General features: G+C 38.8%; 1 long non-coding RNA gene across 1 annotated transcript; it reads left to right on the top strand.

Moving 5' to 3' along the window:
• Positions 1-1,148: 1,148 nt before the first annotated feature.
• Positions 1,149-6,127, top strand: LOC124100086 (uncharacterized). Its single transcript, XR_006854151.2, has 2 exons — positions 1,149-1,566; positions 5,133-6,127. It is a non-coding gene; the product is annotated as an uncharacterized LOC124100086 (long non-coding RNA).
• Positions 6,128-11,640: the final 5,513 nt, after the last annotated feature.

The following is an 11,640-nucleotide window of genomic DNA, read 5'->3' as shown; positions in this document are numbered from 1 at the left end:
ACAACACAATGCCTTTATTTTTATGTGGTGCTGAGGATGGAACCCGGGTCCGCCCCTACTAAGCTAGTGCTCTTCCACTGAGCCACAATCCCAGCCCCATGGGGCGGGGGGAGGACTTTTTAAAAATGTAAGGCAGGCATTTGAAATAGAAAATAGTCCTAGGAAGACAGATAAAATTGGATATTAAATTATCTGGGTATACTTACCACCAAAATTCATATGTGTGTATACATATATGTAAATATATATGATATATAATCATTGTCAATTTGATAATGAGGAACAAATCTGACATGTCCAAAGTGAAGGATATTCTGGACGAATAGGCAGACCGGCTTAGATTTTTTTTAAAAAAACGTCAATTCCAGGAAAAACAAGAAACAAACAAACAAACAAAGACGACTGGGGAACTGCTCTAAATCAAGGAAACTAAAGAGATTTAACAACTAAATATAACATGTGTTCCAGTTTACTTAATCCCAGGCTTCTCTTTTACCAACAATAAACAAAGACATTTTGGAGACAATTGAGGAAGTCAAAATATACGAACTCTATCCTGATTACAGTAATGTAGCAATGTCACATTCCCTAATGATGATCCTTGTACGTGAATCTGATGTTATATGGCTTATGTCGATATTGGCGATTTTGCTCCCCTCGCCACCACCACACAGGTACGTGGCAGTGTGTGGGGACGTTTTGGATTGTCAGAATTGGGGAAGGAGGGGATGCTGGTGGCATTTAGTAGGTATAGCCCAAGGATGCCGCTAGACATTGCTTATTTACTATACAACATGACCCCTCCGCACGCTCTAAAAACCTTCTTGCCCCAAACGCCAACAGCCCGGTGGTCGAGAAACCCTGAGGTAGGAAACCCCTTACTCTCAGGGTATACACACTGAGCTATTAGGCTGAATCACACGTAATTGTCTTTTGTATAGTTCAAACATGGGCAGGATTTAAGGGTGAAGGGTTACAGTGCTCACAACTCTCCAAATCCTGCAAACAGCCTTCCGCCCTCTAGCGCCCAGGGAAAGGCGCGCTCTTCCCACTCGCGCGAAGGACAATCATCAGGCCTGCGCGTGGGCGGAGCCTGCGCGGGGAGCTGGGGGGGGGGGGCGCGTTGCAGCCCTGCGCATGCGCAAGGAGTCCCGCCCCACCCGCGAAGCGTTTCACCCAAAGTTGTCTATTGCCCCGCACACCAGTCAGAACCTGCCAGTGTCCACGACCGAGCAAGAGCGGGAAAGAAATCCCGGTGGAGGCTCCGCTGGCTTCTCCAGGAATGACAACGATGCCTTCCTGGCGGGAGGCTCGGAAGGCTCGGAACCCTCCGTTGCAGTCCTTGGAGGGCCGCGGTGAGCATCCTTATCCTTTTGGACAGACCAGGAAGGGCCAGGCCATCCCCACTTCCAGGCTGGACTCCTCAGAGGTGCAGTTTGACACTCTCTAAAGCGGACTCTAAGTTCCGGAGTCGGCCGAGCCTGGGCAGTACTACACCGCGCGGTACAAGTGCAGCCTGGCACACTCGTTCCACACCCGGCTCCTCGCCAGCAAGCTCATTCCCAGGTAAGAATTTTAAGTAATTTAAGAAATTTTTCTGCATAGCTTCTTCAATTCTAATTAAGGAGTTGGCAAACTTCTGTTCCTAGCCAAATATCAAATCTTTTAGGATTTGCAGATCAGGACCTGCCTCTGTCACATATTCGTCTTCGTTAGTTTTCACAAGCTTGTGAAAATGAGAAAAAAACACTCTTAGCATCTGGCCTTATAAACCATGAAGATGACAGTGATCAGAAGTTAGTCATGCATTGCCTGGCTCAGAGGCTGAGAACTCCGTGAGTCCCCCACCACTGCCCACGTCTGACCTGCTCACCTTAAGGACCCAGGTTCTGTGAGGAATATGACCCCCCACACACACCCCTTAGTTGTGCTTGGGTGTCACCCCTAGGCTTAGTTCACCATCTCTTGAATACTACACTTGCACTACATTTTCTCCTGGAGGCAGATGATGAGTTGCTGGTATTCATCAAAGCCACCAGGAACCCCCAGGCAAGCACACAAACACACACACACACACACAAACACACGCACCAGCAGCCAGACCATTCTTGGAAGTGACAGTTACTTCTCATCTGGGAGCAAAAGCCAAAGTTCCTACATTTTGAATAAATTTGTTTAGTGGAAAACTAATTCAAGAACTCTCAGACTATGTATTTTGATAGCTTTTTTCCCCTGTGAGAAATGGGATGTGTGTCCACTGTGGTACTTTTTGGAAAATAATGAAAAGAATATAAATAAAATAAAAATTCTTTACAATCCCAATTCATATAAAATAACTTAAAACATTTATGCATTCTTTTAGTCCTTTTTTAATGCATACTAATAAGAAAGTTATAGAACAGCTAGATTTTTTTTAAATTTTAAATGAACTTTTAAGTGCAGCATAGAAAAAAGTACACAAATTGTAAATATATTTCAGTAAGCTTTCAAATTAACACAAACATACCCTGACAATCAGAATCCAGATCAAGATATAAATGGTTAAAAGCATCCTTTATGCCCCTGCCCAGTCACAGAGTTCTCCCCAAATATAGCCATTACCTTAGATACACAAGTGAGTTTTGTTATGTTCCTGAGTTTTACATGAAATTATTGATTCAATAAGTACTCTATAGTATTTGGTTTCTTTCACTCCATGCTATATTTGAGTTTGTGCATATTTCATGTAACAAATCTTTTTAAAATTTTTTGATTGTTTTTATGCTACATGGTATTCAGTTGTTTGAATATGCAGAGTTTATCCTTTATATGGCCGTTTTTTTTCTTTTTTAATTTTTTATTGTGGGTTGTTCAAAACATTACAAATTTCTTGACATATCATATTCCACACTTTGATTCAAGTGGGTTATGAAATCCCACCTTCACCCCATACACAGATTGCAGAATCACATCAGTTACACCTCCATTGATTTACAAATTGCCATACTAGTGTCTGTTGTGCTCCGCTGCCTTTCCCATCCTCCACCCTCCCCCCTCCCCACCTCTCCCCTCCCCTCCCCTCCTCTCTCTCTACCCACTCCACTGTATAACCCTGAGGGTCTCCTTCCATTACCATGCAATTTCCCTTCTCTCTCCCTTTCCCTCCCACCTCTCATCCCTGTTAAATGTTAATCTTCTTCTCCTGCTCTTCGTCCCTACTCTGATCTTAGTTACTCTCCTTATATCAAAGAAGACATTTGGCATTTGTTTTTTAGGGATTGGCTAGCTTCACTTAGCATAATCTGCTCTAATGCCATCCATTTCCCTGTAAATTCTATGATTTTGTCATTTTTTAATGCAGAGTAATACTCCATTGTGTATAAATGCCACATTTTTTTTATCCATTCGTCTATTGAAGGGCATCTAGGTTGGTTCCACAGTCTTGCTATTGTGAACTGTGCTGCTATGAACATCGATGTAGCAGTGTCCCTGTAGCATGCTCTTTTTAGGTCTTTAGGGAATAGACCAAGAAGGGGAATAGCTGGGTCAAATGGTGGCTCCATTCCCAGCTTTCCAAGAAATCTCCATACTGCTTTCCAAATTGGCTGCACCAATCTGCAGTCCCACCAGCAAAATTTTTTTCTTAATGGCTTTATTATGATAAAATTCACATGCCATACAATTAATCCATTTGAAGTATACAATTCAGAATGGGTTTTGTAGTATATTCACAGATGAGTGTAACCATTACCCACAGTCAAATTTTGGATGTTCATCATCTGAAATGAGCAGTAGGGCATAAAGTCACATAGAATGTGGGAAAATATCTCATTAGATAGAACTATCCTGAGGATGACTGTAAATTTACTTAAGACCAGTAGTACCACCCCAATCTAATGTTAAAATATCCTCACAATTTTTCAGAACATCCCCACAGGGCACAATATGGCCCTGCCTGCTTTGAGAATCTTTGTCACAGGCTCTACCACTATTTCCTTATTCTACACCTTTTCAAACTCATCTTCTAATTTAGACCTCTCTCCAACTCAGGAATCTGAGGATTGCTTTTCCTCCTTTCAGAATGCTTCTCCCCTAAATATTCTATGCTCTTTTCTCTTCTTCAGGTCTTCATGCAAATGTCATTATCTCTGTGAGACCTATTTATGAAAACAAGCAAGCAAAAAAGCTTGCACATTCTCTTCCATATATATTAGCTTGCTTGCACTGCCAGAGCTAATGGACTGAATGACTTAAACAACAGAATTGTACTTTCTCAGTTGTGGAGACTGAAGTCCATGATCAAGGTGTTGGTTGGTTTGGTTTCTCCTGGGGCTTCTCGCCTTGGCTTGGAGTTGGCCACCGGTAGCTGTATCCTCCTGTGGTTTTTCCTTCTGTGTTTACAGCTCCCTTGTTTTCTCTATGTCCAAATTTCCTTTTGTATTAGATTAGGTTAGAGCCCCACCCTAAGGCCTCAATAACTTAATTACCACCTTCAAAGCCTGATGTCCAAATATACTTTATTATGAGATACTGAGGGCTCAATATGTGAATTTTGTGGAAAGGATATGATTCAGTCGTAATATCATCCCTAGTTTATTTTTATCTATACCCATTATTTTAATTACAATATGTTTTAATTATTTAATTTGTTTATTATCTCACCTTCTGTTCTACTAAAATATAGGTTCCATAAGGGAGGAATTTTAATCAATTTTGATCTCTGTAGTGTCTCAAATGAGTAAGAAATTGTAATTATTAACGTTTTTACTCAAGGCTAACATATGGAAAACCTTAAATTTATTCCCAATAATGCTATATCTTTCAGGGCATTCCTTCTAAGTTCTTCATGAATAAAGAAAGACCTATTAGTAGTCCAGTAAGGCATGTATTTTTAAGTTATGTTTGAGTTTCTTAGCAAAAAGGATTATAATAGTAAAAGATTCAGCTTTCTACCAAGGAGTATAAGAAATGTGATATGCTTGTTTCCAAAGCAACAAAAAGCTTTACCTGATTAAGTTGACTGAGTGCTCTTCCATAATACATATGAGTATTCAAGTTGCTGAGGACCCTCACACACAGAAAAATGCTCAGAGACATCATCAAAGAAATTTGCCTATTATAAGCTAATTTTTACCACCTTTTTTTTTCTTTAGGTGGTCAGGCTCATTATGGATGATGAGCTTTCAAAAAGAAAAAAAGATGGAAATCACCAACTATGCTGCCTACTGAATGAGTATTTCCTTGTAGCATGTGCAGAATCAAGGAAAATTAGACTTCTGCACTGTATAATCTACCAACAGCCTACTTTCCTACTGTTTTAGTCTAGGTTATTCTTTAAAAAGCAGAGCCTGAAACAAAGGTAATGACATTCTGTTTGGGAATTTGATCCCAGGGAGCAGGAGTGAAAGATAAACCAAGAGGGGAAAAAGGGAAAGATCAAAGCAAAACAAGGTAATGTTTTCAAGTGGTACACTGCTGTTAATGCTTATATAATGCCGAACCTTCTCAAGAATCTGTCTCAAAACTGTCTTTCTGAGAGATGAAAGGGATAAGTAATTTTATGTCAGCAGCCATCTCCTTGGTGTTGACAGCTGCATTAACTCCCTCATCGGTCTGGGTTGGTACAGGACATCACACCTTGCTGCAACAGAGAAACTTTGGGACAGGAGGCTTGATTCTTGGTGCATGCTTGACATGTGGCCCTGTCAGCATGAAGCAGAGTAAAACCTTACAGACTGTTCACCAGAACTTCAGCTAGAATCAGGTTGAAAAAAAAATTTTAGAGTATACAAAAGGTATTTTTAAGCCTGCATAATACACAGTTAGACTGTCTAAACTGGTTTCCTCTCTTCTTTCTATAACCATTATATGTTATCCAGAACAAATTTGAAAGAAGGGTTAAATAGGAAGGTTAAACATACTGGGGGTTGTATGTTTATACCAGTTTTAACCTCAGGTTTATAAAAAAGAGAAAGTGACAGTGGAACTTGGAAAACTGAAAATTATTGTACTTAAAAAATTTGACCATTGAGATATTAGATACTGTCTAAATTTTGAGATACTAGATACTGTCTAAACTTCTGTCATATCAGAAATAGTCATGAATTGTTTAGAGAAATATGAAGAATAAAATTAACCATTTCTTGTATCACCATGAACTTTATAAATCAATGTTATTAACTTTTCACAGTATACTATTTTCTACAGTCATACAACACTAATGATACAAAGCTTACAACTAATGAAGAGAAACAGGCAGAAACATAAGAAGAAAAATAATTGGGATCACCTATAGGGTTGGCATTAATGTTGGTTGGATTCTGGGGAAATGGCATGATTTCACTTGGCTTTCTTCTGTGAGGATCATCTTATCTACTTTTATTGGTCTGGAATTTCCATTAATAATTTTTTTTTAGTTATTCAACTCAGTATATGTTGAGCTCCTATTTATTAGCACTTTGAACATATGAATAAGACATACAACATTACATCCAAAAACATTAAAATTTCTGTTTTTGTAAAGTATACTCCAAAATATTTATTTAAAAACACTGACCATAAGCTGAATCACAAGTCTCAACAAATTTCAAAAGATTGAATCATATTTAGTATGAATTAAACCAGAAGTTAATTACATAAAGATAATAAAAGAATTTCCAAATGCTTATAAACTAAGGAGCATATGCCTGATGACCAATGGATCAAACAATAAATCAGACCAAAATTTAGAAAATATTTCAAAATGAATTCTAATGAAAAAACAGTATCAAAACCAAATGCCATGAAAGCAAATGCTTACAGGAAATTATGGCTCTAAATGCACACATTAGAAATCGTACAAATCTTAGCTGTTGCTGTTTAAAGAAGCCAGAGGGGTAAATAAATGGAGTAACTTTTCAAACATTGGACACCTGGCAGCAAAGGATTGATCACTGAGAGAGGTACACAAGGCGAAACCTACCGTGGTCTTCAGTTTCTGCAGGTGAACACTCTGGATCAATGCAAGAGAAGGAACATAAGCAGAGCAATTTTGTGGAGTTAAGGAGAAAAAGACGAGTTGAGACTGGCATGGCTTGAATTTTCAGTGTCAGTGAAGTGGATGGTATGCAGAGAAAAAACTGCAAAAAATAAACATTGAGATCCCATTGTGCCCATTGCTGAATATTAAGCCTAACAATACTCAAAAGTTAACATGAGATTAGGAAATATTTAATTTACGTCTAGCTATCTTGGAGAGTCCTCTCTGAGAGCTCCAGGGATTCACCCAAGATCCCTGAAAGGTTACATATAATCTTGGTAGGGCTAACTGTCCTATCTAAAACTGCACTTCCCCCCTACACACACACACACACACACACACACACACACACACAAGCAAGTTGAATGGTATAAAACCAAACCTCAAGTAACTACCTGCCAGAACAAAATCCAAATTCATTAGTTCTAGTTCTCCAAGAAGCACATATAGATAGGATTTGATTTCTAAGAGATTTCTTTGGAGAAATGCCTCTGGGAGTTGAAATGGAGAAGAGGTACCTGTGAAGGTACAAGGTTTAGCTTTATGTGTGTCAACTTCACTGGGCCACAGAAGACCCAGATATCTGCTTAAACATTTCTGGGGTGTCCATGAGGGCATTTCTGGCAGAGCATGGTATTTGAACACACTGAGTAAACAGACCAATCCCCAGTGTGGGTGGGCATCATGCCATCTGCTGAGGGCCTGAATAAAACAAAAAGATAGAGGAAACATTTTTTTCTTTGCCTGACTGTTGAGGTGGGACTCCATCTTCTGCTCTTGGACTGGACTAACAGCCTCAATGCTCTTGGCTCTCAGGTTTTCAGAGGGCAGATCATGGGACTTAGTCTCAATAATTGCAAGAGCCAGTTCTTTATGGTAAATATCTAGATGGGTGGGTAAATGAATGGGTGGGTGAATGGATGGATAGATAGGGACAGACAGATCCTATTTGTTTCTCTGGAGAACCCTGACTAATATAGAAGGAAAGGGGAGAAAGGACCATTGAATAGTGGGACATTATGCTGCAGCACAATTACAGTCAAGTTTCAGGTCAGCTGATGAAGAACACTGAAGCCAAAGTTTCTTATTGGAGGAATTATATTAGGGATAAGCCTGCATTAGTATACCTGCTTTCTCAATGATTGTTCTAATATAGCCTTGGCAAGAAAATATCAGTGGGTTCAGAGAGCAGTAGCTGGGACACTTAGTCATATAAGCTCCCCTTAGCAAGAGATCTGAGTGGTAAATTTTCATGACTCAGTTCATCCCTTATTCTGTACATCTTCATTCGAGCCTGGCTGCCAGGAAGATGAATAGACACCAGTGTCAACTTGAACCCTAGGCCAAATAATCCTAGAAATGTTTGGATATTCTCTTGTGCCAGTGTTTATTTAGTCACTCTAATAATGACCATGAGTCCATTTGGGAAAGAACTTGAGGATTCATCACTGCACACACACACACACACACACACACACACCACTTGTAACAAGGTCTTTTCCTTTTTCTTCTAGGAACATAGCACCTCTTCCATCTGTGTATTCTTTATCTGAAAATTGTGCAAGAAATCATGATATTTCATTGGCATGGTATCTTCAAACTCTTTTCCATTTTTACCTTATTTGGCTATAGTTATTTGGTTACAGGTATTAAGTAACATCCTTGTTATTTGCTCGTGTGTTCTGCCTATAGGCGTGATATCTTCAATTAATCATCTCACAAACATGCTGTGAGTCAAGCCCACTTAACTACCCCTCCAATTTCACCAGTTGTTAGACTAATTACGGCCTCTTGGCTTGTGGTATTAAGTTCCAGTCTTCAGGGCCCTCTATTACTTCAGGGTCCATTACCCCTGAATGATATTAACAAGCCCAGCTCTGTGACTGCCTCATCATCAGACCTGTCTAAAAAGAAGAGCTATCCACTTATCCTAGTGATACTGGCACCCTCACATAGGCACATTGTTGGTGGTCTCAGTTAATTGTGTGTCTTCTGGGACCTCCCTTGGAACAAAATCTTGTAGGTTTTCTAGCCTCATGTTATCCATTCCAGGATGACCATTTCTCTCAGGCTCTTTATTCCTTCTCCTGCCCTTTACCAGATCAGTGTGGGCATTTCAGTGTTGACCATCTCTGTTTTTAGGCTTCCAAGACCTGCTGTAGCATTGGATTTGCTCTATCCCCTGGGGTTCTTGCTAGGAACAACAAGTGTCTGAGACTAGGTAATTGATAAAGAACAGAAGTTGATTTCTCCCAATTCATGAGGATAGATATCCAAGGTCAAAGAACCAGTGTTCAGAGGGGACAAACATTGTGTTCTCTCATAACCGAAGAGTTAGAAGGGCAAAGGGGGCTTTGCCCTTTGAATGGTCATGGTCCCATTCATGAGGGTTCCAGCCTCATGGCTTAATCAACTCCTAAACACACCACTTCTTAATACTATTACATTGACAATTGGGTTTTGACAGTGAATTCTGGGGGGGCATTCAAGTCTACCACAGATTTGATAAATACTGTGCCCTGACAAAGTTCCTGTAAATAAATAAATTCTGGTTTTCTAGCTTAATGTTCTGGCTCTTTAGGTAAAGGAATGTTAAAAGTCACTTCTCTACCAACTTCATGCTGAATTTAATTGTAGTCATCTTCCTAGCACCTAGGAAAGAAGATAGAAGCATCTCAGGAGCACACACCCACCTATTGCCTTGTGAATAAGGGGCCTTTCTGGCATCTTGCATGAGGGGGGGAGCATATAGCCTTCCAAAAAATGCTGTCTAGACATATGACTTTATTGGGAAGTTGTTCTAACATTTAAGAAGGAAAAATACCAAGTTTACTGATTTTCCAACCTAATAGGAAAATACAAACACTTCTCAGCTTGTTTTGGAAGACAAGCATAACTTTGATACCCAATTCTGACAGACACATTGCAAAAAAGAAAATTATAGATGGAGCCAACGTATAAGGACTGGCAAATCAGACTCAAAAACACACAAGAATAGGAATTTTATTCATTATAAGGTTACACTCATCTTAAGATTATATAAAGTCGTAGAGCACAGTCAAAGCAGACAGAGGTCTTGAACAGTGTCATGAACTCCAAGGTCCTTCTTTCTTGCATTGGGTGAACTTTTTGGCCAAGATGTAATGATATGAGCCTCTTCACCTTCTGTAACATATAGCATCTTAGGATGTTAGGATGTTTCTTTTCCTCATATTGAGGTATTAATGTAACTTATACAATATTTTCTTGAGAACCATGCTCTTTAAGTTCATACATTCTGGTTTTATTTTCATAATAAGTCCTATAACCGGGATATCCTGTGAAAACACTTTATAGATAAAATTTTACCTCCTAGAATTAATGTTACCTTATTTGAATGAAGTCTGTTATCAATACGTGCAGAAGAAGATTCACCTAGGTTGCTTGACTTTTTTCTTACCTGAAACATCACCCAAGATGTCTCAGAGAGAAATTAATCAGAGGCTAGCTGCTTAACTCTTTCCTACTTAGAAGACTGTAAAGATCACAAATATAGATGCTCAGATACTAAATAAAATATTATCAAATGAAATCTATAATAGAGACTAATACATCATAAAGTTGATCTAACATTTGAAAATTAATTCATATATAGCAGAAAAAAATAAGAAAAAACATATGATAATATCAGTAGATGCAGAGAAAGCCAGTGAGTCAACAGTCATTAACAATATAAATCATCAGCAAACTAGAAACAGAAGGGAACCTTTCTAACCTGGTAAGGTTAATAACCTATTAAAAACCTACAGGTAGCCAGGCACAGGGGCATATGCCTGTAATCCTAGCAACATAGGGAGACTAATAAGGCAGGAGAATCAAGTTTAAAGCTGGCCTGGACAATTGAGCAAGACTGTGTATCAAAATAAAAGTGCCAGGGGGTATGGCTCAGTGGTAAAGCACCCCTGGGTGCACTCCCAATATCACAAGAAAAAATAAAAGGTAAAATAAGGAATCTTCCCACCAACCCCATACTGAGATTAAGACAAGTATGTTCACTCTTATCACCTCCCTTCAGCATTTCATTTGATGTCCTAGCCAGGGCAATGAAGAAGTAGGATAAAAGAAAAAGCAGGAATAAATATTGGGAAAGAAATAATGAAATGTGTCACTGACCACATGATTATGAATGTAAAAACTCAAAATATTCTGCAAACCATAAGAATGACTGTATAACTTTAACAAGGTCAAAATATCAAATTATTGCACATCCTTACATTGGATCAGTTGAACAAATTCAAATATTTAATATTTGCAATAGTATCAAAAGCAACAAATACCTAAGAGTAAACCTATTATAAGATTTACATTTTTTTCCTACACTGGAAACCAGAAAATATTACTGAGACATTAAAGAATATTTAAATGAATAGAGTACAAACAATGTTAATGGATGGAAGACTCAATAGTTCAAGATCAATGTCTCGGATTTACTTCTGAATTTATAGACAAGAGTCAATGTAATCCAAATCAAAATCCCAGGAGACTTTTTTAAAGGAAATTTAGAAGCTCAATATAAAATGTGTATGGAAATAGAACCTACAATGGCCAAGCCAGTCTTGGATAAGAACAATAGGGCTTACTAACACCAGATATCAAGACCTATC

This window comes from Marmota monax, unplaced genomic scaffold (assembly GCF_021218885.2).
Source record: "Marmota monax isolate L192 unplaced genomic scaffold, Marmota_monax_Labrador192_F-V1.1 WCK01_AAM20220418_F8-fsc00053, whole genome shotgun sequence".
Lineage (NCBI taxonomy): Eukaryota > Metazoa > Chordata > Mammalia > Rodentia > Sciuridae > Marmota > Marmota monax.
The sequence above is the reverse complement of the archived record's forward strand: the minus strand, read 5'-3'. Positions and strand labels throughout refer to the sequence as shown.